The sequence below is a fragment of the Pimephales promelas genome, chromosome 24 (genome assembly GCF_988280905.1).
Source record: "Pimephales promelas chromosome 24, fPimPro1.hap1.1, whole genome shotgun sequence".
Taxonomy (NCBI): domain Eukaryota; kingdom Metazoa; phylum Chordata; class Actinopteri; order Cypriniformes; family Leuciscidae; genus Pimephales; species Pimephales promelas.
Window position 1 is genome coordinate 23,410,893 of NC_142792.1, and position 27,415 is coordinate 23,438,307.

General features: G+C 48.7%; 31 non-coding genes across 31 annotated transcripts; 30 read left to right on the top strand and 1 right to left on the bottom strand.

Moving 5' to 3' along the window:
- Positions 1–52: 52 nt before the first annotated feature.
- Positions 53–124, top strand: trnag-ucc (transfer RNA glycine (anticodon UCC)). Its single transcript has one exon. It is a non-coding gene; the product is annotated as a tRNA-Gly (tRNA).
- Positions 125–214: 90 nt separating this feature from the next.
- trnad-guc (transfer RNA aspartic acid (anticodon GUC)) lies at positions 215–286 on the bottom strand. Its single transcript has one exon. It is a non-coding gene; the product is annotated as a tRNA-Asp (tRNA).
- A 1,398-nt stretch (positions 287–1,684) lies between these two features.
- trnag-ucc (transfer RNA glycine (anticodon UCC)) lies at positions 1,685–1,756 on the top strand. The gene has a single exon. It is a non-coding gene; the product is annotated as a tRNA-Gly (tRNA).
- Positions 1,757–2,817: 1,061 nt separating this feature from the next.
- On the top strand, positions 2,818–2,889 carry trnag-ucc (transfer RNA glycine (anticodon UCC)). The gene has a single exon. It is a non-coding gene; the product is annotated as a tRNA-Gly (tRNA).
- Positions 2,890–3,454: 565 nt separating this feature from the next.
- trnag-ucc (transfer RNA glycine (anticodon UCC)) lies at positions 3,455–3,526 on the top strand. The gene has a single exon. It is a non-coding gene; the product is annotated as a tRNA-Gly (tRNA).
- A 2,056-nt stretch (positions 3,527–5,582) lies between these two features.
- trnag-ucc (transfer RNA glycine (anticodon UCC)) lies at positions 5,583–5,654 on the top strand. Its single transcript has one exon. It is a non-coding gene; the product is annotated as a tRNA-Gly (tRNA).
- A 1,061-nt stretch (positions 5,655–6,715) lies between these two features.
- On the top strand, positions 6,716–6,787 carry trnag-ucc (transfer RNA glycine (anticodon UCC)). The gene has a single exon. It is a non-coding gene; the product is annotated as a tRNA-Gly (tRNA).
- A 565-nt stretch (positions 6,788–7,352) lies between these two features.
- On the top strand, positions 7,353–7,424 carry trnag-ucc (transfer RNA glycine (anticodon UCC)). The gene has a single exon. It is a non-coding gene; the product is annotated as a tRNA-Gly (tRNA).
- Positions 7,425–10,113: 2,689 nt separating this feature from the next.
- trnag-ucc (transfer RNA glycine (anticodon UCC)) lies at positions 10,114–10,185 on the top strand. Its single transcript has one exon. It is a non-coding gene; the product is annotated as a tRNA-Gly (tRNA).
- Positions 10,186–10,750: 565 nt separating this feature from the next.
- Positions 10,751–10,822, top strand: trnag-ucc (transfer RNA glycine (anticodon UCC)). The gene has a single exon. It is a non-coding gene; the product is annotated as a tRNA-Gly (tRNA).
- Positions 10,823–11,381: 559 nt separating this feature from the next.
- On the top strand, positions 11,382–11,453 carry trnag-ucc (transfer RNA glycine (anticodon UCC)). Its single transcript has one exon. It is a non-coding gene; the product is annotated as a tRNA-Gly (tRNA).
- Positions 11,454–11,882: 429 nt separating this feature from the next.
- On the top strand, positions 11,883–11,954 carry trnag-ucc (transfer RNA glycine (anticodon UCC)). The gene has a single exon. It is a non-coding gene; the product is annotated as a tRNA-Gly (tRNA).
- A 559-nt stretch (positions 11,955–12,513) lies between these two features.
- trnag-ucc (transfer RNA glycine (anticodon UCC)) lies at positions 12,514–12,585 on the top strand. The gene has a single exon. It is a non-coding gene; the product is annotated as a tRNA-Gly (tRNA).
- Positions 12,586–13,646: 1,061 nt separating this feature from the next.
- On the top strand, positions 13,647–13,718 carry trnag-ucc (transfer RNA glycine (anticodon UCC)). Its single transcript has one exon. It is a non-coding gene; the product is annotated as a tRNA-Gly (tRNA).
- Positions 13,719–14,649: 931 nt separating this feature from the next.
- trnag-ucc (transfer RNA glycine (anticodon UCC)) lies at positions 14,650–14,721 on the top strand. Its single transcript has one exon. It is a non-coding gene; the product is annotated as a tRNA-Gly (tRNA).
- Positions 14,722–15,279: 558 nt separating this feature from the next.
- On the top strand, positions 15,280–15,351 carry trnag-ucc (transfer RNA glycine (anticodon UCC)). The gene has a single exon. It is a non-coding gene; the product is annotated as a tRNA-Gly (tRNA).
- A 429-nt stretch (positions 15,352–15,780) lies between these two features.
- Positions 15,781–15,852, top strand: trnag-ucc (transfer RNA glycine (anticodon UCC)). The gene has a single exon. It is a non-coding gene; the product is annotated as a tRNA-Gly (tRNA).
- Positions 15,853–17,068: 1,216 nt separating this feature from the next.
- trnag-ucc (transfer RNA glycine (anticodon UCC)) lies at positions 17,069–17,140 on the top strand. The gene has a single exon. It is a non-coding gene; the product is annotated as a tRNA-Gly (tRNA).
- A 1,561-nt stretch (positions 17,141–18,701) lies between these two features.
- On the top strand, positions 18,702–18,773 carry trnag-ucc (transfer RNA glycine (anticodon UCC)). Its single transcript has one exon. It is a non-coding gene; the product is annotated as a tRNA-Gly (tRNA).
- A 559-nt stretch (positions 18,774–19,332) lies between these two features.
- Positions 19,333–19,404, top strand: trnag-ucc (transfer RNA glycine (anticodon UCC)). Its single transcript has one exon. It is a non-coding gene; the product is annotated as a tRNA-Gly (tRNA).
- Positions 19,405–19,832: 428 nt separating this feature from the next.
- trnag-ucc (transfer RNA glycine (anticodon UCC)) lies at positions 19,833–19,904 on the top strand. Its single transcript has one exon. It is a non-coding gene; the product is annotated as a tRNA-Gly (tRNA).
- Positions 19,905–20,463: 559 nt separating this feature from the next.
- trnag-ucc (transfer RNA glycine (anticodon UCC)) lies at positions 20,464–20,535 on the top strand. The gene has a single exon. It is a non-coding gene; the product is annotated as a tRNA-Gly (tRNA).
- A 558-nt stretch (positions 20,536–21,093) lies between these two features.
- Positions 21,094–21,165, top strand: trnag-ucc (transfer RNA glycine (anticodon UCC)). The gene has a single exon. It is a non-coding gene; the product is annotated as a tRNA-Gly (tRNA).
- Positions 21,166–22,096: 931 nt separating this feature from the next.
- trnag-ucc (transfer RNA glycine (anticodon UCC)) lies at positions 22,097–22,168 on the top strand. The gene has a single exon. It is a non-coding gene; the product is annotated as a tRNA-Gly (tRNA).
- A 559-nt stretch (positions 22,169–22,727) lies between these two features.
- trnag-ucc (transfer RNA glycine (anticodon UCC)) lies at positions 22,728–22,799 on the top strand. Its single transcript has one exon. It is a non-coding gene; the product is annotated as a tRNA-Gly (tRNA).
- Positions 22,800–23,228: 429 nt separating this feature from the next.
- trnag-ccc (transfer RNA glycine (anticodon CCC)) lies at positions 23,229–23,300 on the top strand. The gene has a single exon. It is a non-coding gene; the product is annotated as a tRNA-Gly (tRNA).
- A 559-nt stretch (positions 23,301–23,859) lies between these two features.
- trnag-ucc (transfer RNA glycine (anticodon UCC)) lies at positions 23,860–23,931 on the top strand. The gene has a single exon. It is a non-coding gene; the product is annotated as a tRNA-Gly (tRNA).
- Positions 23,932–24,360: 429 nt separating this feature from the next.
- trnag-ucc (transfer RNA glycine (anticodon UCC)) lies at positions 24,361–24,432 on the top strand. The gene has a single exon. It is a non-coding gene; the product is annotated as a tRNA-Gly (tRNA).
- Positions 24,433–24,991: 559 nt separating this feature from the next.
- Positions 24,992–25,063, top strand: trnag-ucc (transfer RNA glycine (anticodon UCC)). The gene has a single exon. It is a non-coding gene; the product is annotated as a tRNA-Gly (tRNA).
- Positions 25,064–25,491: 428 nt separating this feature from the next.
- trnag-ucc (transfer RNA glycine (anticodon UCC)) lies at positions 25,492–25,563 on the top strand. Its single transcript has one exon. It is a non-coding gene; the product is annotated as a tRNA-Gly (tRNA).
- Positions 25,564–26,624: 1,061 nt separating this feature from the next.
- trnag-ucc (transfer RNA glycine (anticodon UCC)) lies at positions 26,625–26,696 on the top strand. Its single transcript has one exon. It is a non-coding gene; the product is annotated as a tRNA-Gly (tRNA).
- The last annotated feature ends 719 nt before the right edge of the window (positions 26,697–27,415 follow it).

Consider the following 27,415-nt stretch of genomic DNA (forward strand, 5'->3'; position numbering starts at 1 on the left):
ATTAGTGTGTGCATTCTTGCTGACCACACATCTAGTCTATCTCCAACTACCTGCGTTGGTGGTATAGTGGTGAGCATAGCTGCCTTCCAAGCAGTTGACCCGGGTTCGATTCCCGGCCAACGCAAATCCTTTTGCCCCTGGCTAACTCCTCCTTTAACTCGTGGCTGGAGCAAAACTTTTTTATGGGTCTTTGGGCAGCAATAAAGGGCTAGGTCTCCCCGTCGGGGAATCGAACCCCGGCCTTCCGCGTGACAGGCGGAGATACTGTCCACTATACTAACGAGGAGTTGCAGAGACAGGTAGTCGCCCACCATCAGCCCGACTGCAGCTCGCTGCAAACAGCCTTCCCATTTCCAGGAACGGCCTCATAAGTCATTTTAGGTCATCGCTTCACAGAAGCCAGTGAAGCCAAACAAATCATCTAATACCATTTAAATATGAAGTGCTTAATTTAAATATGAACACACAATTTGTTGCAAGCATTCTTGTTGACCGCACAATTAGTGTGTGCATTCTTGCTGACCGCACATCTAGTCTATCTCCAACTGCCATGCGTTGGTGGTATAGTGGTGAGCATAGCTGCCTTCCAAGCAGTTGACCCGGGTTCGATTCCCAGCCAACGCAAATCCTTTTGCCCCTGGCTAACTCCTCCTTTAACTCGTGGCTGGAGCAAAACTTTTTTATGGGTCTTTGGGCAGCAATAAAGGGCTAGGTCTCCCCGTCGGGGAATCGAACCCCGGTCTTCCGCGTGACAGGCGGAGATACTGTCCACTATACTAACGAGGAGTTGCAGAGACAGGTAGTCGCCCACCATCAGCCCGACTGCAGCTCGCTGCAAACAGCCTTCCCATTTCCAGGAACGGCCTCATGCGTCATTTTAGGTCATCGCTTCACAGAAGCCAGTGAAGCCAAACAAATCATCTAATACCATTTAAATATGAAGTGTTTAATTTAAATATGAAGAAATTAGAGCTTGCTTTTTTAATAAAGAGCCTGGTAGGTCAGGTCAAAAAGCTCATGCGTTTTTTTTTTTCACTGGCGTGCCCAAACAAAGAGAGTTTTGGATCCACTGCCGGACCCAAACAAAGAGAGTTTTTGATCCACTGCACCTACCAGCTGCTAATGTGTTGCGAGCATTCTTGCTGACCGCACAAACTGGCATCCAGTCTATCTCCAACTGCCTGCGTTGGTGGTATAGTGGTGAGCATAGCTGCCTTCCAAGCAGTTGACCCGGGTTCGATTCCCGACCAACGCAAAAACCTTTTGCCCCTGGCCAACTCCTCCTTTAACTCGTGGCTCGAGCAAAAGTTTTTTATGGGTCTTTGGGCAGCAATAAAGGGCTAGGTCTCCCCGTCGGGGAATCGAACCCCGGTCTTCCGCGTGACAGGCGGAGATACTGTCCACTATACTAACGAGGAGTTGCAGAGACAGGTAGTCGCCCACCATCAGCCCGACTGCAGCTCACTGCAAACAGCCTTCCCATTTCCAGGAACGGCCTCATGCGTCATTTTAGGTCATCGCTTCACAGAAGCCAGTGAAGCCAAACAAATCATCTAATACCATTTAAATATGAAGTGCTTAATTTAAATATGAACACACAATTTGTTGCAAGCATTCTTGTTGACCGCACAATTAGTGTGTGCATTCTTGCTGACCGCACATCTAGTCTATCTCCAACTGCCATGCGTTGGTGGTATAGTGGTGAGCATAGCTGCCTTCCAAGCAGTTGACCCGGGTTCGATTCCCGGCCAACGCAAATCCTTTTGCCCCTGGCTAACTCCTCCTTTAACTCGTGGCTGGAGCAAAACTTTTTTATGGGTCTTTGGGCAGCAATAAAGGGCTAGGTCTCCCCGTCGGGGAATCGAACCCCGGTCTTCCGCGTGACAGGCGGAGATACTGTCCACTATACTAACGAGGAGTTGCAGAGACAGGTAGTCGCCCACCATCAGCCCGACTGCAGCTCGCTGCAAACAGCCTTCCCATTTCCAGGAACGGCCTCATAAGTCATTTTAGGTCATTGCTTCACAGAAGCCAGTGAAGCCAAACAAATCATCTAATACCATTTAAATATGAAGTGCTTAATTTAAATATGAACACACAATGTGTTGCAATCATTCTTGTTGACCGCACAATTAGTGTGTGAGCATTCTTGCTGACCGCACATCTAGTCTATCTCCAACTGCCTGCGTTGGTGGTATAGTGGTGAGCATAGCTGCCTTCCAAGCAGTTGACCCGGGTTCGATTCCCGACCAACGCAAAAACCTTTTGCCCCTGGCCAACTCCTCCTTTAACTTGTGGCTCGAGCAAAAGTTTTTTATGGGTCTTTGGGCAGCAATAAAGGGCTAGGTCTCCCCGTCGGGGAATCGAACCCCGGTCTTCCGCGTGACAGGCGGAGATACTGTCCACTATACTAACGAGGAGTTGCAGAGACAGGTAGTCGCCCACCATCAGCCCGACTGCAGCTCGCTGCAAACAGCCTTCCCATTTCCAGGAACGGCCTCATGCGTCATTTTAGGTCATCGCTTCACAGAAGCCAGTGAAGCCAAACAAATCATCTAATACCATTTAAATATGAAGTGTTTAATTTAAATATGAAGAAATTAGAGCTTGCTTTTTTAATAAAGAGCCTGGTAGGTCAGGTCAAAAAGCTCATGTGTTTTTTTTTTTCACTGGCGTGCCCAAACAAAGAGAGTTTTGGATCCACTGCCGGACCCAAACAAAGAGAGTTTTTGATCCACTGCACCTACCAGCTGCTAATGTGTTGCGAGCATTCTTGCTGACCGCACAAACTGGCATCCAGTCTGTCTCCAACCCCCTGCGTTGGTGGTATAGTGGTGAGCATAGCTGCCTTCCAAGCAGTTGACCCGGGTTCGATTCCCGGCCAACGCAAATCCTTTTGCCCCTGGCTAACTCCTCCTTTAACTCGTGGCTGGAGCAAAACTTTTTTATGGGTCTTTGGGCAGCAATAAAGGGCTAGGTCTCCCCGTCGGAGAATCGAACCCCGGTCTTCCGCGTGACAGGCGGAGATACTGTCCACTATACTAACGAGGAGTTGCAGAGACAGGTAGTCGCCCACCATCAGCCCGACTGCAACTCACTGCAAACAGCCTTCCCATTTCCAGGAACGGCCTCATGCGTCATTTTAGGTCATCGCTTCACAGAAGGGCAGCAATAAAGGGAATCATTTCGTTCCATGGGAATCATTTTGGGAATCAATAAAGGGAATCATTTTCGTTCCAAGGGAATCGTTCCATTTCCAGGAACGGCCTCATGCGTCATTTTAGGTCATCGCTTCACAGAAGCCAGTGAAGCCAAACAAATCATCTAATACCATTTAAATATGAAGTGCTTAATTTAAATATGAACACACAATTTGTTGCAAGCATTCTTGTTGACCGCACAATTAGTGTGTGCATTCTTGCTGACCGCACATCTAGTCTGTCTCCAACTGCCTGCGTTGGTGGTATAGTGGTGAGCATAGCTGCCTTCCAAGCAGTTGACCCGGGTTCGATTCCCGGCCAACGCAAATCCTTTTGCCCCTGGCTAACTCCTCCTTTAACTCGTGGCTGGAGCAAAACTTTTTTATGGGTCTTTGGGCAGCAATAAAGGGCTAGGTCTCCCCGTCGGGGAATCGAACCCCGGTCTTCCGCGTGACAGGCGGAGATACTGTCCACTATACTAACGAGGAGTTGCAGAGACAGGTAGTCGCCCACCATCAGCCCGACTGCAGCTCGCTGCAAACAGCCTTCCCATTTCCAGGAACGGCCTCATAAGTCATTTTAGGTCATCGCTTCACAGAAGCCAGTGAAGCCAAACAAATCATCTAATACCATTTAAATATGAAGTGTTTAATTTAAATATGAAGAAATTAGAGCTTGCTTTTTTAATAAAGAGCCTGGTAGGTCAGGTCAAAAAGCTCATGCGTTTTTTTTTTTCACTGGCGTGCCCAAACAAAGAGAGTTTTGGATCCACTGCCGGACCCAAACAAAGAGAGTTTTTGATCCACTGCACCTACCAGCTGCTAATGTGTTGCGAGCATTCTTGCTGACCGCACATCTAGTCCATCTCCAACTGCCTGCGTTGGTGGTATAGTGGTGAGCATAGCTGCCTTCCAAGCAGTTGACCCGGGTTCGATTCCCGACCAACGCAAAAACCTTTTGCCCCTGGCCAACTCCTCCTTTAACTCGTGGCTCGAGCAAAAGTTTTTTATGGGTCTTTGGGCAGCAATAAAGGGCTAGGTCTCCCCGTCGGGGAATCGAACCCCGGTCTTCCGCGTGACAGGCGGAGATACTGTCCACTATACTAACGAGGAGTTGCAGAGACAGGTAGTCGCCCACCATCAGCCCGACTGCAGCTCGCTGCAAACAGCCTTCCCATTTCCAGGAACGGCCTCATAAGTCATTTTAGGTCATTGCTTCACAGAAGCCAGTGAAGCCAAACAAATCATCTAATACCATTTAAATATGAAGTGCTTAATTTAAATATGAACACACAATGTGTTGCAATCATTCTTGTTGACCGCACAATTAGTGTGTGAGCATTCTTGCTGACCGCACATCTAGTCTATCTCCAACTGCCTGCATTGGTGGTATAGTGGTGAGCATAGCTGCCTTCCAAGCAGTTGACCCGGGTTCGATTCCCGACCAACGCAAAAACCTTTTGCCCCTGGCCAACTCCTCCTTTAACTCGTGGCTCGAGCAAAAGTTTTTTATGGGTCTTTGGGCAGCAATAAAGGGCTAGGTCTCCCCGTCGGGGAATCGAACCCCGGTCTTCCGCGTGACAGGCGGAGATACTGTCCACTATACTAACGAGGAGTTGCAGAGACAGGTAGTCGCCCACCATCAGCCCGACTGCAGCTCGCTGCAAACAGCCTTCCCATTTCCAGGAACGGCCTTATGCGTCATTTTAGGTCATCGCTTCACAGAAGCCAGTGAAGCCAAACAAATCATCTAATACCATTTAAATATGAAGTGCTTAATTTAAATATGAACACACAATTTGTTGCAAGCATTCTTGTTGACCGCACAATTAGTGTGTGAGCATTCTTGCTGACCGCACATCTAGTCTATCTCCAACTGCCTGCGTTGGTGGTATAGTGGTGAGCATAGCTGCCTTCCAAGCAGTTGACCCGGGTTCGATTCCCGACCAACGCAAAAACCTTTTGCCCCTGGCCAACTCCTCCTTTAACTCGTGGCTCGAGCAAAAGTTTTTTATGGGTCTTTGGGCAGCAATAAAGGGCTAGGTCTCCCCGTCGGGGAATCGAACCCCGGTCTTCCGCGTGACAGGCGGAGATACTGTCCACTATACTAACGAGGAGTTGCAGAGACAGGTAGTCGCCCACCATCAGCCCGACTGCAGCTCACTGCAAACAGCCTTCCCATTTCCAGGAACAGCCTCATGCGTCATTTTAGGTCATCGCTTCACAGAAGCCAGTGAAGCCAAACAAATCATCTAATACCATTTAAATATGAAGTGCTTAATTTAAATATGAACACACAATTTGTTGCAAGCATTCTTGTTGACCGCACAATTAGTGTGTGCATTCTTGCTGACCGCACATCTAGTCTATCTCCAACTGCCATGCGTTGGTGGTATAGTGGTGAGCATAGCTGCCTTCCAAGCAGTTGACCCGGGTTCGATTCCCGGCCAACGCAAATCCTTTTGCCCCTGGCTAACTCCTCCTTTAACTCGTGGCTGGAGCAAAACTTTTTTATGGGTCTTTGGGCAGCAATAAAGGGCTAGGTCTCCCCGTCGGGGAATCGAACCCCGGTCTTCCGCGTGACAGGCGGAGATACTGTCCACTATACTAACGAGGAGTTGCAGAGACAGGTAGTCGCCCACCATCAGCCCGACTGCAGCTCGCTGCAAACAGCCTTCCCATTTCCAGGAACGGCCTCATAAGTCATTTTAGGTCATTGCTTCACAGAAGCCAGTGAAGCCAAACAAATCATCTAATACCATTTAAATATGAAGTGCTTAATTTAAATATGAACACACAATGTGTTGCAATCATTCTTGTTGACCGCACAATTAGTGTGTGAGCATTCTTGCTGACCGCACATCTAGTCTATCTCCAACTGCCTGCGTTGGTGGTATAGTGGTGAGCATAGCTGCCTTCCAAGCAGTTGACCCGGGTTCGATTCCCGACCAACGCAAAAACCTTTTGCCCCTGGCCAACTCCTCCTTTAACTTGTGGCTCGAGCAAAAGTTTTTTATGGGTCTTTGGGCAGCAATAAAGGGCTAGGTCTCCCCGTCGGGGAATCGAACCCCGGTCTTCCGCGTGACAGGCGGAGATACTGTCCACTATACTAACGAGGAGTTGCAGAGACAGGTAGTCGCCCACCATCAGCCCGACTGCAGCTCGCTGCAAACAGCCTTCCCATTTCCAGGAACGGCCTCATGCGTCATTTTAGGTCATCGCTTCACAGAAGCCAGTGAAGCCAAACAAATCATCTAATACCATTTAAATATGAAGTGTTTAATTTAAATATGAAGAAATTAGAGCTTGCTTTTTTAATAAAGAGCCTGGTAGGTCAGGTCAAAAAGCTCATGCGTTTTTTTTTTTCACTGGCGTGCCCAAACAAAGAGAGTTTTGGATCCACTGCCGGACCCAAACAAAGAGAGTTTTTGATCCACTGCACCTACCAGCTGCTAATGTGTTGCGAGCATTCTTGCTGACCGCACAAACTGGCATCCAGTCTGTCTCCAACCCCCTGCGTTGGTGGTATAGTGGTGAGCATAGCTGCCTTCCAAGCAGTTGACCCGGGTTCGATTCCCGGCCAACGCAAATCCTTTTGCCCCTGGCTAACTCCTCCTTTAACTCGTGGCTGGAGCAAAACTTTTTTATGGGTCTTTGGGCAGCAATAAAGGGCTAGGTCTCCCCGTCGGAGAATCGAACCCCGGTCTTCCGCGTGACAGGCGGAGATACTGTCCACTATACTAACGAGGAGTTGCAGAGACAGGTAGTCGCCCACCATCAGCCCGACTGCAACTCACTGCAAACAGCCTTCCCATTTCCAGGAACGGCCTCATGCGTCATTTTAGGTCATCGCTTCACAGAAGGGCAGCAATAAAGGGAATCATTTCGTTCCATGGGAATCATTTTGGGAATCAATAAAGGGAATCATTTTCGTTCCAAGGGAATCGTTCCATTTCCAGGAACGGCCTCATGCGTCATTTTAGGTCATCGCTTCACAGAAGCCAGTGAAGCCAAACAAATCATCTAATACCATTTAAATATGAAGTGCTTAATTTAAATATGAACACACAATTTGTTGCAAGCATTCTTGTTGACCGCACAATTAGTGTGTGCATTCTTGCTGACCGCACATCTAGTCTGTCTCCAACTGCCTGCGTTGGTGGTATAGTGGTGAGCATAGCTGCCTTCCAAGCAGTTGACCCGGGTTCGATTCCCGGCCAACGCAAATCCTTTTGCCCCTGGCTAACTCCTCCTTTAACTCGTGGCTGGAGCAAAACTTTTTTATGGGTCTTTGGGCAGCAATAAAGGGCTAGGTCTCCCCGTCGGGGAATCGAACCCCGGTCTTCCGCGTGACAGGCGGAGATACTGTCCACTATACTAACGAGGAGTTGCAGAGACAGGTAGTCGCCCACCATCAGCCCGACTGCAGCTCGCTGCAAACAGCCTTCCCATTTCCAGGAACGGCCTCATAAGTCATTTTAGGTCATCGCTTCACAGAAGCCAGTGAAGCCAAACAAATCATCTAATACCATTTAAATATGAAGTGTTTAATTTAAATATGAAGAAATTAGAGCTTGCTTTTTTAATAAAGAGCCTGGTAGGTCAGGTCAAAAAGCTCATGCGTTTTTTTTTTTCACTGGCGTGCCCAAACAAAGAGAGTTTTGGATCCACTGCCGGACCCAAACAAAGAGAGTTTTTGATCCACTGCACCTACCAGCTGCTAATGTGTTGCGAGCATTCTTGCTGACCGCACATCTAGTCTATCTCCAACTGCCTGCGTTGGTGGTATAGTGGTGAGCATAGCTGCCTTCCAAGCAGTTGACCCGGGTTCGATTCCCGACCAACGCAAAAACCTTTTGCCCCTGGCCAACTCCTCCTTTAACTCGTGGCTCGAGCAAAAGTTTTTTATGGGTCTTTGGGCAGCAATAAAGGGCTAGGTCTCCCCGTCGGGGAATCGAACCCCGGTCTTCCGCGTGACAGGCGGAGATACTGTCCACTATACTAACGAGGAGTTGCAGAGACAGGTAGTCGCCCACCATCAGCCCGACTGCAGCTCGCTGCAAACAGCCTTCCCATTTCCAGGAACGGCCTCATAAGTCATTTTAGGTCATTGCTTCACAGAAGCCAGTGAAGCCAAACAAATCATCTAATACCATTTAAATATGAAGTGCTTAATTTAAATATGAACACACAATGTGTTGCAATCATTCTTGTTGACCGCACAATTAGTGTGTGAGCATTCTTGCTGACCGCACATCTAGTCTATCTCCAACTGCCTGCATTGGTGGTATAGTGGTGAGCATAGCTGCCTTCCAAGCAGTTGACCCGGGTTCGATTCCCGACCAACGCAAAAACCTTTTGCCCCTGGCCAACTCCTCCTTTAACTCGTGGCTCGAGCAAAAGTTTTTTATGGGTCTTTGGGCAGCAATAAAGGGCTAGGTCTCCCCGTCGGGGAATCGAACCCCGGTCTTCCGCGTGACAGGCGGAGATACTGTCCACTATACTAACGAGGAGTTGCAGAGACAGGTAGTCGCCCACCATCAGCCCGACTGCAGCTCGCTGCAAACAGCCTTCCCATTTCCAGGAACGGCCTTATGCGTCATTTTAGGTCATCGCTTCACAGAAGCCAGTGAAGCCAAACAAATCATCTAATACCATTTAAATATGAAGTGCTTAATTTAAATATGAACACACAATTTGTTGCAAGCATTCTTGTTGACCGCACAATTAGTGTGTGAGCATTCTTGCTGACCGCACATCTAGTCTATCTCCAACTGCCTGCGTTGGTGGTATAGTGGTGAGCATAGCTGCCTTCCAAGCAGTTGACCCGGGTTCGATTCCCGACCAACGCAAAAACCTTTTGCCCCTGGCCAACTCCTCCTTTAACTCGTGGCTCGAGCAAAAGTTTTTTATGGGTCTTTGGACAGCAATAAAGGGCTAGGTCTCCCCGTCGGGGAATCGAACCCCGGTCTTCCGCGTGACAGGCGGAGATACTGTCCACTATACTAACGAGGAGTTGCAGAGACAGGTAGTCGCCCACCATCAGCCCGACTGCAGCTCACTGCAAACAGCCTTCCCATTTCCAGGAACGGCCTCATGCGTCATTTTAGGTCATCGCTTCACAGAAGCCAGTGAAGCCAAACAAATCATCTAATACCATTTAAATATGAAGTGCTTAATTTAAATATGAACACACAATGTGTTGCAATCATTCTTGTTGACCGCACAATTAGTGTGTGAGCATTCTTGCTGACCGCACATCTAGTCTATCTCCAACTGCCTGCGTTGGTGGTATAGTGGTGAGCATAGCTGCCTTCCAAGCAGTTGACCCGGGTTCGATTCCCGACCAACGCAAAAACCTTTTGCCCCTGGCCAACTCCTCCTTTAACTTGTGGCTCGAGCAAAAGTTTTTTATGGGTCTTTGGGCAGCAATAAAGGGCTAGGTCTCCCCGTCGGGGAATCGAACCCCGGTCTTCCGCGTGACAGGCGGAGATACTGTCCACTATACTAACGAGGAGTTGCAGAGACAGGTAGTCGCCCACCATCAGCCCGACTGCAGCTCGCTGCAAACAGCCTTCCCATTTCCAGGAACGGCCTCATGCGTCATTTTAGGTCATCGCTTCACAGAAGCCAGTGAAGCCAAACAAATCATCTAATACCATTTAAATATGAAGTGTTTAATTTAAATATGAAGAAATTAGAGCTTGCTTTTTTAATAAAGAGCCTGGTAGGTCAGGTCAAAAAGCTCATGCGTTTTTTTTTTTCACTGGCGTGCCCAAACAAAGAGAGTTTTGGATCCACTGCCGGACCCAAACAAAGAGAGTTTTTGATCCACTGCACCTACCAGCTGCTAATGTGTTGCGAGCATTCTTGCTGACCGCACAAACTGGCATCCAGTCTGTCTCCAACCCCCTGCGTTGGTGGTATAGTGGTGAGCATAGCTGCCTTCCAAGCAGTTGACCCGGGTTCGATTCCCGGCCAACGCAAATCCTTTTGCCCCTGGCTAACTCCTCCTTTAACTCGTGGCTGGAGCAAAACTTTTTTATGGGTCTTTGGGCAGCAATAAAGGGCTAGGTCTCCCCGTCGGAGAATCGAACCCCGGTCTTCCGCGTGACAGGCGGAGATACTGTCCACTATACTAACGAGGAGTTGCAGAGACAGGTAGTCGCCCACCATCAGCCCGACTGCAACTCACTGCAAACAGCCTTCCCATTTCCAGGAACGGCCTCATGCGTCATTTTAGGTCATCGCTTCACAGAAGGGCAGCAATAAAGGGAATCATTTCGTTCCATGGGAATCATTTTGGGAATCAATAAAGGGAATCATTTTCGTTCCAAGGGAATCGTTCCATTTCCAGGAACGGCCTCATGCGTCATTTTAGGTCATCGCTTCACAGAAGCCAGTGAAGCCAAACAAATCATCTAATACCATTTAAATATGAAGTGCTTAATTTAAATATGAACACACAATTTGTTGCAAGCATTCTTGTTGACCGCACAATTAGTGTGTGCATTCTTGCTGACCGCACATCTAGTCTGTCTCCAACTGCCTGCGTTGGTGGTATAGTGGTGAGCATAGCTGCCTTCCAAGCAGTTGACCCGGGTTCGATTCCCGGCCAACGCAAATCCTTTTGCCCCTGGCTAACTCCTCCTTTAACTCGTGGCTGGAGCAAAACTTTTTTATGGGTCTTTGGGCAGCAATAAAGGGCTAGGTCTCCCCGTCGGGGAATCGAACCCCGGTCTTCCGCGTGACAGGCGGAGATACTGTCCACTATACTAACGAGGAGTTGCAGAGACAGGTAGTCGCCCACCATCAGCCCGACTGCAGCTCGCTGCAAACAGCCTTCCCATTTCCAGGAACGGCCTCATAAGTCATTTTAGGTCATCGCTTCACAGAAGCCAGTGAAGCCAAACAAATCATCTAATACCATTTAAATATGAAGTGTTTAATTTAAATATGAAGAAATTAGAGCTTGCTTTTTTAATAAAGAGCCTGGTAGGTCAGGTCAAAAAGCTCATGCGTTTTTTTTTTTCACTGGCGTGCCCAAACAAAGAGAGTTTTGGATCCACTGCCGGACCCAAACAAAGAGAGTTTTTGATCCACTGCACCTACCAGCTGCTAATGTGTTGCGAGCATTCTTGCTGACCGCACAAACTGGCATCCAGTCTGTCTCCAACCGCCTGCGTTGGTGGTATAGTGGTGAGCATAGCTGCCTTCCAAGCAGTTGACCCGGGTTCGATTCCCGGCCAACGCAAATCCTTTTGCCCCTGGCTAACTCCTCCTTTAACTCGTGGCTGGAGCAAAACTTTTTTATGGGTCTTTGGGCAGCAATAAAGGGCTAGGTCTCCCCGTCGGGGAATCGAACCCCGGTCTTCCGCGTGACAGGCGGAGATACTGTCCACTATACTAACGAGGAGTTGCAGAGACAGGTAGTCGCCCACCATCAGCCCGACTGCAGCTCGCTGCAAACAGCCTTCCCATTTCCAGGAACGGCCTCATGCGTCATTTTAGGTCATCGCTTCACAGAAGCCAGTGAAGCCAAACAAATCATCTAATACCATTTAAATATGAAGTGCTTAATTTAAATATGAACACACAATTTGTTGCAAGCATTCTTGTTGACCGCACAATTAGTGTGTGAGCATTCTTGCTGACCGCACATCTAGTCTATCTCCAACTGCCTGCGTTGGTGGTATAGTGGTGAGCATAGCTGCCTTCCAAGCAGTTGACCCGGGTTCGATTCCCGGCCAACGCAAATCCTTTTGCCCCTGGCTAACTCCTCCTTTAACTCGTGGCTGGAGCAAAACTTTTTTATGGGTCTTTGGGCAAGCAATAAAGGGCTAGGTCTCCCCATCGGGGAATCGAACCCCGGTCTTCCGCGTGACAGGCGGAGATACTGTCCACTATACTAACGAGGAGTTGCAGAGACAGGTAGTCGCCCACCATCAGCCCGACTGCAGCTCGCTGCAAACAGCCTTCCCATTTCCAGGAACGGCCTCATGCGTCATTTTAGGTCATCGCTTCACAGAAGCCAGTGAAGCCAAACAAATCATCTAATACCATTTAAATATGAAGTGTTTAATTTAAATATGAAGAAATTAGAGCTTGCTTTTTTAATAAAAGCCTGGTAGGTCAGGTCAAAAAGCTCATGCGTTTTTTTTTTTCACTGGCGTGCCCAAACAAAGAGAGTTTTGGATCCACTGCCGGACCCAAACAAAGAGAGTTTTTGATCCACTGCACCTACCAGCTGCTAATGTGTTGCGAGCATTCTTGCTGACCGCACAAACTGGCATCCAGTCTGTCTCCAACCGCCTGCGTTGGTGGTATAGTGGTGAGCATAGCTGCCTTCCAAGCAGTTGACCCGGGTTCGATTCCCGGCCAACGCAAATCCTTTTGCCCCTGGCTAACTCCTCCTTTAACTCGTGGCTGGAGCAAAACTTTTTAATGGGTCTTTGGGCAGCAATAAAGGGCTAGGTCTCCCCGTCGGGGAATCGAACCCCGGTCTTCCGCGTGACAGGCGGAGATACTGTCCACTATACTAACGAGGAGTTGCAGAGACAGGTAGTCGCCCACCATCAGCCCGACTGCAGCTCGCTGCAAACAGCCTTCCCATTTCCAGGAACGGCCTCATAAGTCATTTTAGGTCATTGCTTCACAGAAGCCAGTGAAGCCAAACAAATCATCTAATACCATTTAAATATGAAGTGCTTAATTTAAATATGAACACACAATGTGTTGCAATCATTCTTGTTGACCACACAATTAGTGTGTGAGCATTCTTGCTGACCGCACATCTAGTCTATCTCCAACTGCCTGCGTTGGTGGTATAGTGGTGAGCATAGCTGCCTTCCAAGCAATTGACCCGGGTTCGATTCCCGACCAACGCAATAACCTTTTGCCCCTGGCCAACTCCTCCTTTAACTCGTGGCTCGAGCAAAAGTTTTTTATGGGTCTTTGGGCAGCAATAAAGGGCTAGGTCTCCCCGTCGGGGAATCGAACCCCGGTCTTCCGCGTGACAGGCGGAGATACTGTCCACTATACTAACGAGGAGTTGCAGAGACAGGTAGTCGCCCACCATCAGCCCGACTGCAGCTCGCTGCAAACAGCCTTCCCATTTCCAGGAACGGCCTCATGCGTCATTTTAGGTCATCGCTTCACAGAAGCCAGTGAAGCCAAACAAATCATCTAATACCATTTAAATATGAAGTGTTTAATTTAAATATGAAGAAATTAGAGCTTGCTTTTTTAATAAAGAGCCTGGTAGGTCAGGTCAAAAAGCTCATGCGTTTTTTTTTTTCACTGGCGTGCCCAAACAAAGAGAGTTTTGGATCCACTGCCGGACCCAAACAAAGAGAGTTTTTGATCCACTGCACCTACCAGCTGCTAATGTGTTGCGAGCATTCTTGCTGACCGCACAAACTGGCATCCAGTCTGTCTCCAACCGCCTGCGTTGGTGGTATAGTGGTGAGCATAGCTGCCTTCCAAGCAGTTGACCCGGGTTCGATTCCCGGCCAACGCAAATCCTTTTGCCCCTGGCTAACTCCTCCTTTAACTCGTGGCTGGAGCAAAACTTTTTAATGGGTCTTTGGGCAGCAATAAAGGGCTAGGTCTCCCCGTCGGGGAATCGAACCCCGGTCTTCCGCGTGACAGGCGGAGATACTGTCCACTATACTAACGAGGAGTTGCAGAGACAGGTAGTCGCCCACCATCAGCCCGACTGCAGCTCGCTGCAAACAGCCTTCCCATTTCAAGGAACGGCCTCATAAGTCATTTTAGGTCATTGCTTCACAGAAGCCAGTGAAGCCAAACAAATCATCTAATACCATTTAAATATGAAGTGCTTAATTTAAATATGAACACACAATGTGTTGCAATCATTCTTGTTGACCGCACAATTAGTGTGTGAGCATTCTTGCTGACCGCACATCTAGTCTATCTCCAACTGCCTGCGTTGGTGGTATAGTGGTGAGCATAGCTGCCTTCCAAGCAATTGACCCGGGTTCGATTCCCGACCAACGCAATAACCTTTTGCCCCTGGCCAACTCCTCCTTTAACTCGTGGCTCGAGCAAAAGTTTTTTATGGGTCTTTGGGCAGCAATAAAGGGCTAGGTCTCCCCGTCGGGGAATCGAACCCCGGTCTTCCGCGTGACAGGCGGAGATACTGTCCACTATACTAACGAGGAGTTGCAGAGACAGGTAGTCACCCACCATCAGCCCGACTGCAGCTCGCTGCAAACAGCCTTCCCATTTCCAGGAACGGCCTCATAAGTCATTTTAGGTCATTGCTTCACAGAAGCCAGTGAAGCCAAACAAATCATCTAATACCATTTAAATATGAAGTGCTTAATTTAAATATGAACACACAATGTGTTGCAATCATTCTTGTTGACCGCACAATTAGTGTGTGAGCATTCTTGCTGACCGCACATCTAGTCTATCTCCAACTGCCTGCGTTGGTGGTATAGTGGTGAGCATAGCTGCCTTCCAAGCAGTTGACCCGGGTTCGATTCCCGGCCAACGCAAAGCCTTTTGCCCCTGGCCAACTCCTCCTTTAACTCGTGGCTGGAGCAAAACTTTTTTATGGGTCTTTGGGCAGCAATAAAGGGCTAGGTCTCCCCGTCGGAGAATCGAACCCCGGTCTTCCGCGTGACAGGCGGAGATACTGTCCACTATACTAACGAGGAGTTGCAGAGACAGGTAGTCGCCCACCATCAGCCCGACTGCAGCTCGCTGCAAACAGCCTTCCCATTTCCAGGAACGGCCTCATGCGTCATTTTAGGTCATCGCTTCACAGAAGCCAGTGAAGCCAAACAAATCATCTAATACCATTTAAATATGAAGTGTTTAATTTAAATATGAAGAAATTAGAGCTTGCTTTTTTAATAAAGAGCCTGGTAGGTCAGGTCAAAAAGCTCATGCGTTTTTTTTTTCACTGGCGTGCCCAAACAAAGAGAGTTTTGGATCCACTGCCGGACCCAAACAAAGAGAGTTTTTGATCCACTGCACCTACCAGCTGCTAATGTGTTGCGAGCATTCTTGCTGACCGCACAAACTGGCATCCAGTCTGTCTCCAACCGCCTGCGTTGGTGGTATAGTGGTGAGCATAGCTGCCTTCCAAGCAGTTGACCCGGGTTCGATTCCCGGCCAACGCAAATCCTTTTGCCCCTGGCTAACTCCTCCTTTAACTCGTGGCTGGAGCAAAACTTTTTTATGGGTCTTTGGGCAGCAATAAAGGGCTAGGTCTCCCCGTCGGGGAATCGAACCCCGGTCTTCCGCGTGACAGGCGGAGATACTGTCCACTATACTAACGAGGAGTTGCAGAGACAGGTAGTCGCCCACCATCAGCCCGACTGCAGCTCGCTGCAAACAGCCTTCCCATTTCCAGGAACGGCCTCATGCGTCATTTTAGGTCATCGCTTCACAGAAGCCAGTGAAGCCAAACAAATCATCTAATACCATTTAAATATGAAGTGCTTAATTTAAATATGAACACACAATTTGTTGCAAGCATTCTTGTTGACCGCACAATTAGTGTGTGAGCATTCTTGCTGACCGCACATCTAGTCTATCTCCAACTGCCTGCGTTGGTGGTATAGTGGTGAGCATAGCTGCCTTCCAAGCAGTTGACCCGGGTTCGATTCCCGGCCAACGCAAATCCTTTTGCCCCTGGCTAACTCCTCCTTTAACTCGTGGCTGGAGCAAAACTTTTTTATGGGTCTTTGGGCAAGCAATAAAGGGCTAGGTCTCCCCGTCGGGGAATCGAACCCCGGTCTTCCGCGTGACAGGCGGAGATACTGTCCACTATACTAACGAGGAGTTGCAGAGACAGGTAGTCGCCCACCATCAGCCCGACTGCAGCTCGCTGCAAACAGCCTTCCCATTTCCAGGAACGGCCTCATGCGTCATTTTAGGTCATCGCTTCACAGAAGCCAGTGAAGCCAAACAAATCATCTAATACCATTTAAATATGAAGTGTTTAATTTAAATATGAAGAAATTAGAGCTTGCTTTTTTAATAAAGAGCCTGGTAGGTCAGGTCAAAAAGCTCATGCGTTTTTTTTTTTCACTGGCGTGCCCAAACAAAGAGAGTTTTGGATCCACTGCCGGACCCAAACAAAGAGAGTTTTTGATCCACTGCACCTACCAGCTGCTAATGTGTTGCAATCATTCTTGTTGACCGCACAATTAGTGTGTGAGCATTCTTGCTGACCGCACATCTAGTCTATCTCCAACTGCCTGCGTTGGTGGTATAGTGGTGAGCATAGCTGCCTTCCAAGCAATTGACCCGGGTTCGATTCCCGACCAACGCAATAACCTTTTGCCCCTGGCCAACTCCTCCTTTAACTCGTGGCTCGAGCAAAAGTTTTTTATGGGTCTTTGGGCAGCAATAAAGGGCTAGGTCTCCCCGTCGGGGAATCGAACCCCGGTCTTCCGCGTGACAGGCGGAGATACTGTCCACTATACTAACGAGGAGTTGCAGAGACAGGTAGTCGCCCACCATCAGCCCGACTGCAGCTCGCTGCAAACAGCCTTCCCATTTCCAGGAACGGCCTCATGCGTCATTTTAGGTCATCGCTTCACAGAAGCCAGTGAAGCCAAACAAATCATCTAATACCATTTAAATATGAAGTGTTTAATTTAAATATGAAGAAATTAGAGCTTGCTTTTTTAATAAAGAGCCTGGTAGGTCAGGTCAAAAAGCTCATGCGTTTTTTTTTTTCACTGGCGTGCCCAAACAAAGAGAGTTTTGGATCCACTGCCGGACCCAAACAAAGAGAGTTTTTGATCCACTGCACCTACCAGCTGCTAATGTGTTGCGAGCATTCTTGCTGACCGCACAAACTGGCATCCAGTCTGTCTCCAACCCCCTGCGTTGGTGGTATAGTGGTGAGCATAGCTGCCTTCCAAGCAGTTGACCCGGGTTCGATTCCCGGCCAACGCAAATCCTTTTGCCCCTGGCTAACTCCTCCTTTAACTCGTGGCTGGAGCAAAACTTTTTTATGGGTCTTTGGGCAGCAATAAAGGGCTAGGTCTCCCCGTCGGGGAATCGAACCCCGGTCTTCCGCGTGACAGGCGGAGATACTGTCCACTATACTAACGAGGAGTTGCAGAGACAGGTAGTCGCCCACCATCAGCCCGACTGCAGCTCGCTGCAAACAGCCTTCCCATTTCCAGGAACGGCCTCATGCGTCATTTTAGGTCATCGCTTCACAGAAGCCAGTGAAGCCAAACAAATCATCTAATACCATTTAAATATGAAGTGTTTAATTTAAATATGAAGAAATTAGAGCTTGCTTTTTTAATAAAAGCCTGGTAGGTCAGGTCAAAAAGCTCATGCGTTTTTTTTTTTCACTGGCGTGCCCAAACAAAGAGAGTTTTGGATCCACTGCCGGACCCAAACAAAGAGAGTTTTTGATCCACTGCACCTACCAGCTGCTAATGTGTTGCGAGCATTCTTGCTGACCGCACAAACTGGCATCCAGTCTGTCTCCAACCGCCTGCGTTGGTGGTATAGTGGTGAGCATAGCTGCCTTCCAAGCAGTTCACCCGGGTTCGATTCCCGGCCAACGCAAATCCTTTTGCCCCTGGCTAACTCCTCCTTTAACTCGTGGCTGGAGCAAAACTTTTTAATGGGTCTTTGGGCAGCAATAAAGGGCTAGGTCTCCCCGTCGGGGAATCGAACCCCGGTCTTCCGCGTGACAGGCGGAGATACTGTCCACTATACTAACGAGGAGTTGCAGAGACAGGTAGTCGCCCACCATCAGCCCGACTGCAGCTCGCTGCAAACAGCCTTCCCATTTCCAGGAACGGCCTCATAAGTCATTTTAGGTCATTGCTTCACAGAAGCCAGTGAAGCCAAACAAATCATCTAATACCATTTAAATATGAAGTGCTTAATTTAAATATGAACACACAATGTGTTGCAATCATTCTTGTTGACCGCACAATTAGTGTGTGAGCATTCTTGCTGACCGCACATCTAGTCTATCTCCAACTGCCTGCGTTGGTGGTATAGTGGTGAGCATAGCTGCCTTCCAAGCAATTGACCCGGGTTCGATTCCCGACCAACGCAATAACCTTTTGCCCCTGGCCAACTCCTCCTTTAACTCGTGGCTCGAGCAAAAGTTTTTTATGGGTCTTTGGGCAGCAATAAAGGGCTAGGTCTCCCCGTCGGGGAATCGAACCCCGGTCTTCCGCGTGACAGGCGGAGATACTGTCCACTATACTAACGAGGAGTTGCAGAGACAGGTAGTCACCCACCATCAGCCCGACTGCAGCTCGCTGCAAACAGCCTTCCCATTTCCAGGAACGGCCTCATAAGTCATTTTAGGTCATTGCTTCACAGAAGCCAGTGAAGCCAAACAAATCATCTAATACCATTTAAATATGAAGTGCTTAATTTAAATATGAACACACAATGTGTTGCAATCATTCTTGTTGACCGCACAATTAGTGTGTGAGCATTCTTGCTGACCGCACATCTAGTCTATCTCCAACTGCCTGCGTTGGTGGTATAGTGGTGAGCATAGCTGCCTTCCAAGCAGTTGACCCGGGTTCGATTCCCGGCCAACGCAAATCCTTTTGCCCCTGGCCAACTCCTCCTTTAACTCGTGGCTGGAGCAAAACTTTTTTATGGGTCTTTGGGCAGCAATAAAGGGCTAGGTCTCCCCGTCGGGGAATCGAACCCCGGTCTTCCGCGTGACAGGCGGAGATACTGTCCACTATACTAACGAGGAGTTGCAGAGACAGGTAGTCGCCCACCATCAGCCCGACTGCAGCTCGCTGCAAACAGCCTTCCCATTTCCAGGAACGGCCTCATGCGTCATTTTAGGTCATCGCTTCACAGAAGCCAGTGAAGCCAAACAAATCATCTAATACCATTTAAATATGAAGTGTTTAATTTAAATATGAAGAAATTAGAGCTTGCTTTTTTAATAAAGAGCCTGGTAGGTCAGGTCAAAAAGCTCATGCGTTTTTTTTTTTCACTGGCGTGCCCAAACAAAGAGAGTTTTGGATCCACTGCCGGACCCAAACAAAGAGAGTTTTTCATCCACTGCACCTACCAGCTGCTAATGTGTTGCGAGCATTCTTGCTGACCGCACAAACTGGCATCCAGTCTGTCTCCAACCCCCTGCGTTGGTGGTATAGTGGTGAGCATAGCTGCCTTCCAAGCAGTTGACCCGGGTTCGATTCCCGGCCAACGCAAATCCTTTTGCCCCTGGCTAACTCCTCCTTTAACTCGTGGCTGGAGCAAAACTTTTTTATGGGTCTTTGGGCAGCAATAAAAGGGCTAGGTCTCCCCGTCGGGGAATCGAACCCCGGTCTTCCGCGTGACAGGCGGAGATACTGTCCACTATACTAACGAGGAGTTGCAGAGACAGGTAGTCGCCCACCATCAGCCCGACTGCAGCTCGCTGCAAACAGCCTTCCCATTTCCAGGAACGGCCTCATGCGTCATTTTAGGTCATCGCTTCACAGAAGCCAGTGAAGCCAAACAAATCATCTAATACCATTTAAATATGAAGTGCTTAATTTAAATATGAACACACAATTTGTTGCAAGCATTCTTGTTGACCGCACAATTAGTGTGTGCATTCTTGCTGACCACACATCTAGTCTATCTCCAACTACCTGCGTTGGTGGTATAGTGGTGAGCATAGCTGCCTTCCAAGCAGTTGACCCGGGTTCGATTCCCGGCCAACGCAAATCCTTTTGCCCCTGGCTAACTCCTCCTTTAACTCGTGGCTGGAGCAAAACTTTTTTATGGGTCTTTGGGCAGCAATAAAGGGCTAGGTCTCCCCGTCGGGGAATCGAACCCCGGTCTTCCGCGTGACAGGCGGAGATACTGTCCACTATACTAACGAGGAGTTGCAGAGACAGGTAGTCGCCCACCATCAGCCCGACTGCAGCTCGCTGCAAACAGCCTTCCCATTTCCAGGAACGGCCTCATGCGTCATTTTAGGTCATCGCTTCACAGAAGCCAGTGAAGCCAAACAAATCATCTAATACCATTTAAATATGAAGTGTTTAATTTAAATATGAAGAAATTAGAGCTTGCTTTTTTAATAAAGAGCCTGGTAGGTCAGGTCAAAAAGCTCATGCGTTTTTTTTTTTCACTGGCGTGCCCAAACAAAGAGAGTTTTGGATCCACTGCCGGACCCAAACAAAGAGAGTTTTTGATCCACTGCACCTACCAGCTGCTAATGTGTTGCGAGCATTCTTGCTGACCGCACAAACTGGCATCCAGTCTGTCTCCAACCGCCTGCGTTGGTGGTATAGTGGTGAGCATAGCTGCCTTCCAAGCAGTTGACCCGGGTTCGATTCCCGGCCAACGCAAATCCTTTTGCCCCTGGCTAACTCCTCCTTTAACTCGTGGCTGGAGCAAAACTTTTTTATGGGTCTTTGGGCAGCAATAAAGGGCTAGGTCTCCCCGTCGGGGAATCGAACCCCGGTCTTCCGCGTGACAGGCGGAGATACTGTCCACTATACTAACGAGGAGTTGCAGAGACAGGTAGTCGCCCACCATCAGCCCGACTGCAGCTCGCTGCAAACAGCCTTCCCATTTCCAGGAACGGCCTCATGCGTCATTTTAGGTCATCGCTTCACAGAAGCCAGTGAAGCCAAACAAATCATCTAATACCATTTAAATATGAAGTGTTTAATTTAAATATGAAGAAATTAGAGCTTGCTTTTTTAATAAAAGCCTGGTAGGTCAGGTCAAAAAGCTCATGCGTTTTTTTTTTTCACTGGCGTGCCCAAACAAAGAGAGTTTTGGATCCACTGCCGGACCCAAACAAAGAGAGTTTTTGATCCACTGCACCTACCAGCTGCTAATGTGTTGCGAGCATTCTTGCTGACCGCACAAACTGGCATCCAGTCTGTCTCCAACCGCCTGCGTTGGTGGTATAGTGGTGAGCATAGCTGCCTTCCAAGCAGTTGACCCGGGTTCGATTCCCGGCCAACGCAAATCCTTTTGCCCCTGGCTAACTCCTCCTTTAACTCGTGGCTGGAGCAAAACTTTTTAATGGGTCTTTGGGCAGCAATAAAGGGCTAGGTCTCCCCGTCGGGGAATCGAACCCCGGTCTTCCGCGTGACAGGCGGAGATACTGTCCACTATACTAACGAGGAGTTGCAGAGACAGGTAGTCGCCCACCATCAGCCCGACTGCAGCTCGCTGCAAACAGCCTTCCCATTTCCAGGAACGGCCTCATAAGTCATTTTAGGTCATTGCTTCACAGAAGCCAGTGAAGCCAAACAAATCATCTAATACCATTTAAATATGAAGTGCTTAATTTAAATATGAACACACAATGTGTTGCAATCATTCTTGTTGACCGCACAATTAGTGTGTGAGCATTCTTGCTGACCGCACATCTAGTCTATCTCCAACTGCCTGCGTTGGTGGTATAGTGGTGAGCATAGCTGCCTTCCAAGCAATTGACCCGGGTTCGATTCCCGACCAACGCAATAACCTTTTGCCCCTGGCCAACTCCTCCTTTAACTCGTGGCTCGAGCAAAAGTTTTTTATGGGTCTTTGGGCAGCAATAAAGGGCTAGGTCTCCCCGTCGGGGAATCGAACCCCGGTCTTCCGCGTGACAGGCGGAGATACTGTCCACTATACTAACGAGGAGTTGCAGAGACAGGTAGTCACCCACCATCAGCCCGACTGCAGCTCGCTGCAAACAGCCTTCCCATTTCCAGGAACGGCCTCATAAGTCATTTTAGGTCATTGCTTCACAGAAGCCAGTGAAGCCAAACAAATCATCTAATACTATTTAAATATGAAGTGCTTAATTTAAATATGAACACACAATGTGTTGCAATCATTCTTGTTGACCGCACAATTAGTGTGTGAGCATTCTTGCTGACCGCACATCTAGTCTATCTCCAACTGCCTGCGTTGGTGGTATAGTGGTGAGCATAGCTGCCTTCCAAGCAGTTGACCCGGGTTCGATTCCCGGCCAACGCAAATCCTTTTGCCCCTGGCCAACTCCTCCTTTAACTCGTGGCTGGAGCAAAACTTTTTTATGGGTCTTTGGGCAGCAATAAAGGGCTAGGTCTCCCCGTCGGGGAATCGAACCCCGGTCTTCCGCGTGACAGGCGGAGATACTGTCCACTATACTAACGAGGAGTTGCAGAGACAGGTAGTCGCCCACCATCAGCCCGACTGCAGCTCGCTGCAAACAGCCTTCCCATTTCCAGGAACGGCCTCATGCGTCATTTTAGGTCATCGCTTCACAGAAGCCAGTGAAGCCAAACAAATCATCTAATACCATTTAAATATGAAGTGTTTAATTTAAATATGAAGAAATTAGAGCTTGCTTTTTTAATAAAGAGCCTGGTAGGTCAGGTCAAAAAGCTCATGCGTTTTTTTTTTTCACTGGCGTGCCCAAACAAAGAGAGTTTTGGATCCACTGCCGGACCCAAACAAAGAGAGTTTTTCATCCACTGCACCTACCAGCTGCTAATGTGTTGCGAGCATTCTTGCTGACCGCACAAACTGGCATCCAGTCTGTCTCCAACCCCCTGCGTTGGTGGTATAGTGGTGAGCATAGCTGCCTTCCAAGCAGTTGACCCGGGTTCGATTCCCGGCCAACGCAAATCCTTTTGCCCCTGGCTAACTCCTCCTTTAACTCGTGGCTGGAGCAAAACTTTTTTATGGGTCTTTGGGCAGCAATAAAAGGGCTAGGTCTCCCCGTCGGGGAATCGAACCCCGGTCTTCCGCGTGACAGGCGGAGATACTGTCCACTATACTAACGAGGAGTTGCAGAGACAGGTAGTCGCCCACCATCAGCCCGACTGCAGCTCGCTGCAAACAGCCTTCCCATTTCCAGGAACGGCCTCATAAGTCATTTTAGGTCATCGCTTCACAGAAGCCAGTGAAGCCAAACAAATCATCTAATACCATTTAAATATGAAGTGCTTAATTTAAATATGAACACACAATTTGTTGCAAGCATTCTTGTTGACCGCACAATTAGTGTGTGCATTCTTGCTGACCGCACATCTAGTCTATCTCCAACTGCCATGCGTTGGTGGTATAGTGGTGAGCATAGCTGCCTCCCAAGCAGTTGACCCGGGTTCGATTCCCAGCCAACGCAAATCCTTTTGCCCCTGGCTAACTCCTCCTTTAACTCGTGGCTGGAGCAAAACTTTTTTATGGGTCTTTGGGCAGCAATAAAGGGCTAGGTCTCCCCGTCGGGGAATCGAACCCCGGTCTTCCGCGTGACAGGCGGAGATACTGTCCACTATACTAACGAGGAGTTGCAGAGACAGGTAGTCGCCCACCATCAGCCCGACTGCAGCTCGCTGCAAACAGCCTTCCCATTTCCAGGAACGGCCTCATGCGTCATTTTAGGTCATCGCTTCACAGAAGCCAGTGAAGCCAAACAAATCATCTAATACCATTTAAATATGAAGTGTTTAATTTAAATATGAAGAAATTAGAGCTTGCTTTTTTAATAAAGAGCCTGGTAGGTCAGGTCAAAAAGCTCATGCGTTTTTTTTTTTCACTGGCGTGCCCAAACAAAGAGAGTTTTGGATCCACTGCCGGACCCAAACAAAGAGAGTTTTTGATCCACTGCACCTACCAGCTGCTAATGTGTTGCGAGCATTCTTGCTGACCGCACAAACTGGCATCCAGTCTGTCTCCAACCGCCTGCGTTGGTGGTATAGTGGTGAGCATAGCTGCCTTCCAAGCAGTTGACCCGGGTTCGATTCCCGGCCAACGCAAATCCTTTTGCCCCTGGCTAACTCCTCCTTTAACTCGTGGCTGGAGCAAAACTTTTTTATGGGTCTTTGGGCAGCAATAAAGGGCTAGGTCTCCCAGTCGGGGAATCGAACCCCGGTCTTCCGCGTGACAGGCGGAGATACTGTCCACTATACTAACGAGGAGTTGCAGAGACAGGTAGTCGCCCACCATCAGCCCGACTGCAGCTCGCTGCAAACAGCCTTCCCATTTCCAGGAACGGCCTCATGCGTCATTTTAGGTCATCGCTTCACAGAAGCCAGTGAAGCCAAACAAATCATCTAATACCATTTAAATATGAAGTGCTTAATTTAAATATGAACACACAATTTGTTGCAAGCATTCTTGTTGACCGCACAATTAGTGTGTGAGCATTCTTGCTGACCGCACATCTAGTCTATCTCCAACTGCCTGCGTTGGTGGTATAGTGGTGAGCATAGCTGCCTTCCAAGCAGTTGACCCGGGTTCGATTCCCGGCCAACGCAAATCCTTTTGCCCCTGGCCAACTCCTCCTTTAACTCGTGGCTGGAGCAAAACTTTTTTATGGGTCTTTGGGCAGCAATAAAGGGCTAGGTCTCCCCGTCGGGGAATCGAACCCCGGTCTTCCGCGTGACAGGCGGAGATACTGTCCACTATACTAACGAGGAGTTGCAGAGACAGGTAGTCGCCCACCATCAGCCCGACTGCAGCTCGCTGCAAACAGCCTTCCCATTTCCAGGAACGGCCTCATGCGTCATTTTAGGTCATCGCTTCACAGAAGCCAGTGAAGCCAAACAAATCATCTAATACCATTTAAATATGAAGTGTTTAATTTAAATATGAAGAAATTAGAGCTTGCTTTTTTAATAAAGAGCCTGGTAGGTCAGGTCAAAAAGCTCATGCGTTTTTTTTTTTCACTGGCGTGCCCAAACAAAGAGAGTTTTGGATCCACTGCCGGACCCAAACAAAGAGAGTTTTTCATCCACTGCACCTACCAGCTGCTAATGTGTTGCGAGCATTCTTGCTGACCGCACAAACTGGCATCCAGTCTGTCTCCAACCCCCTGCGTTGGTGGTATAGTGGTGAGCATAGCTGCCTTCCAAGCAGTTGACCCGGGTTCGATTCCCGGCCAACGCAAATCCTTTTGCCCCTGGCTAACTCCTCCTTTAACTCGTGGCTGGAGCAAAACTTTTTTATGGGTCTTTGGGCAGCAATAAAAGGGCTAGGTCTCCCCGTCGGGGAATCGAACCCCGGTCTTCCGCGTGACAGGCGGAGATACTGTCCACTATACTAACGAGGAGTTGCAGAGACAGGTAGTCGCCCACCATCAGCCCGACTGCAGCTCGCTGCAAACAGCCTTCCCATTTCCAGGAACGGCCTCATGCGTCATTTTAGGTCATCGCTTCACAGAAGCCAGTGAAGCCAAACAAATCATCTAATACCATTTAAATATGAAGTGCTTAATTTAAATATGAACACACAATTTGTTGCAAGCATTCTTGTTGACCGCACAATTAGTGTGTGCATTCTTGCTGACCACACATCTAGTCTATCTCCAACTACCTGCGTTGGTGGTATAGTGGTGAGCATAGCTGCCTTCCAAGCAGTTGACCCGGGTTCGATTCCCGGCCAACGCAAATCCTTTTGCCCCTGGCTAACTCCTCCTTTAACTCGTGGCTGGAGCAAAACTTTTTTATGGGTCTTTGGGGCAAGCAATAAAGGGCTAGGTCTCCCCGTCGGGGAATCGAACCCCGGTCTTCCGCGTGACAGGCGGAGATACTGTCCACTATACTAACGAGGAGTTGCAGAGACAGGTAGTCGCCCACCATCAGCCCGACTGCAGCTCGCTGCAAACAGCCTTCCCATTTCCAGGAACGGCCTCATGCGTCATTTTAGGTCATCGCTTCACAGAAGCCAGTGAAGCCAAACAAATCATCTAATACCATTTAAATATGAAGTGTTTAATTTAAATATGAAGAAATTAGAGCTTGCTTTTTTAATAAAGAGCCTGGTAGGTCAGGTCAAAAAGCTAATGCGTTTTTTTTTTTCACTGGCGTGCCCAAACAAAGAGAGTTTTGGATCCACTGCCGGACCCAAACAAAGAGAGTTTTTGATCCACTGCACCTACCAGCTGCTAATGTGTTGCGAGCATTCTTGCTGACCGCACAAACTGGCATCCAGTCTGTCTCCAACCACCTGTGTTGGTGGTATAGTGGTGAGCATAGCTGCCTTCCAAGCAGTTGACCCGGGTTCGATTCCCGGCCAACGCAAATCCTTTTGCCCCTGGCTAACTCCTCCTTTAACTCGTGGCTGGAGCAAAACTTTTTTATGGGTCTTTGGGCAGCAATAAAGGGCTAGGTCTCCCCGTCGGAGAATCGAACCCCGGTCTTCCACGTGACAGGCGGAGATACTGTCCACTATACTAACGAGGAGTTGCAGAGACAGGTAGTCGCCCACCATCAGCCCGACTGCAACTCACTGCAAACAGCCTTCCCATTTCCAGGAACGGCCTCATGCGTCATTTTAGGTCATCGCTTCACAGAAGCCAGTGAAGCCAAACAAATCATCTAATACCATTTAAATATGAAGTGCTTAATTTAAATATGAACACACAATTTGTTGCAAGCATTCTTGTTGACCGCACAATTAGTGTGTGCATTCTTGCTGACCGCACATCTAGTCTATCTCCAACTGCCATGCGTTGGTGGTATAGTGGTGAGCATAGCTGCCTTCCAAGCAGTTGACCCGGGTTCGATTCCCGGCCAACGCAAATCCTTTTGCCCCTGGCTAACTCCTCCTTTAACTCGTGGCTGGAGCAAAACTTTTTTATGGGTCTTTGGGCAGCAATAAAGGGCTAGGTCTCCCCGTCGGGGAATCAAACCCCGGTCTTCCGCGTGACAGGCGGAGATACTGTCCACTATACTAACGAGGAGTTGCAGAGACAGGTAGTCGCCCACCATCAGCCCGACTGCAGCTCGCTGCAAACAGCCTTCCCATTTCCAGGAACGGCCTCATAAGTCATTTTAGGTCATTGCTTCACAGAAGCCAGTGAAGCCAAACAAATCATCTAATACCATTTAAATATGAAGTGCTTAATTTAAATATGAACACACAATGTGTTGCAATCATTCTTGTTGACCGCACAATTAGTGTGTGAGCATTCTTGCTGACCGCACATCTAGTCTATCTCCAACTGCCTGCGTTGGTGGTATAGTGGTGAGCATAGCTGCCTTCCAAGCAATTGACCCGGGTTCGATTCCCGACCAACGCAATAACCTTTTGCCCCTGGCCAACTCCTCCTTTAACTCGTGGCTCGAGCAAAAGTTTTTTATGGGTCTTTGGGCAGCAATAAAGGGCTAGGTCTCCCCGTCGGGGAATCGAACCCCGGTCTTCCGCGTGACAGGCGGAGATACTGTCCACTATACTAACGAGGAGTTGCAGAGACAGGTAGTCACCCACCATCAGCCCGACTGCAGCTCGCTGCAAACA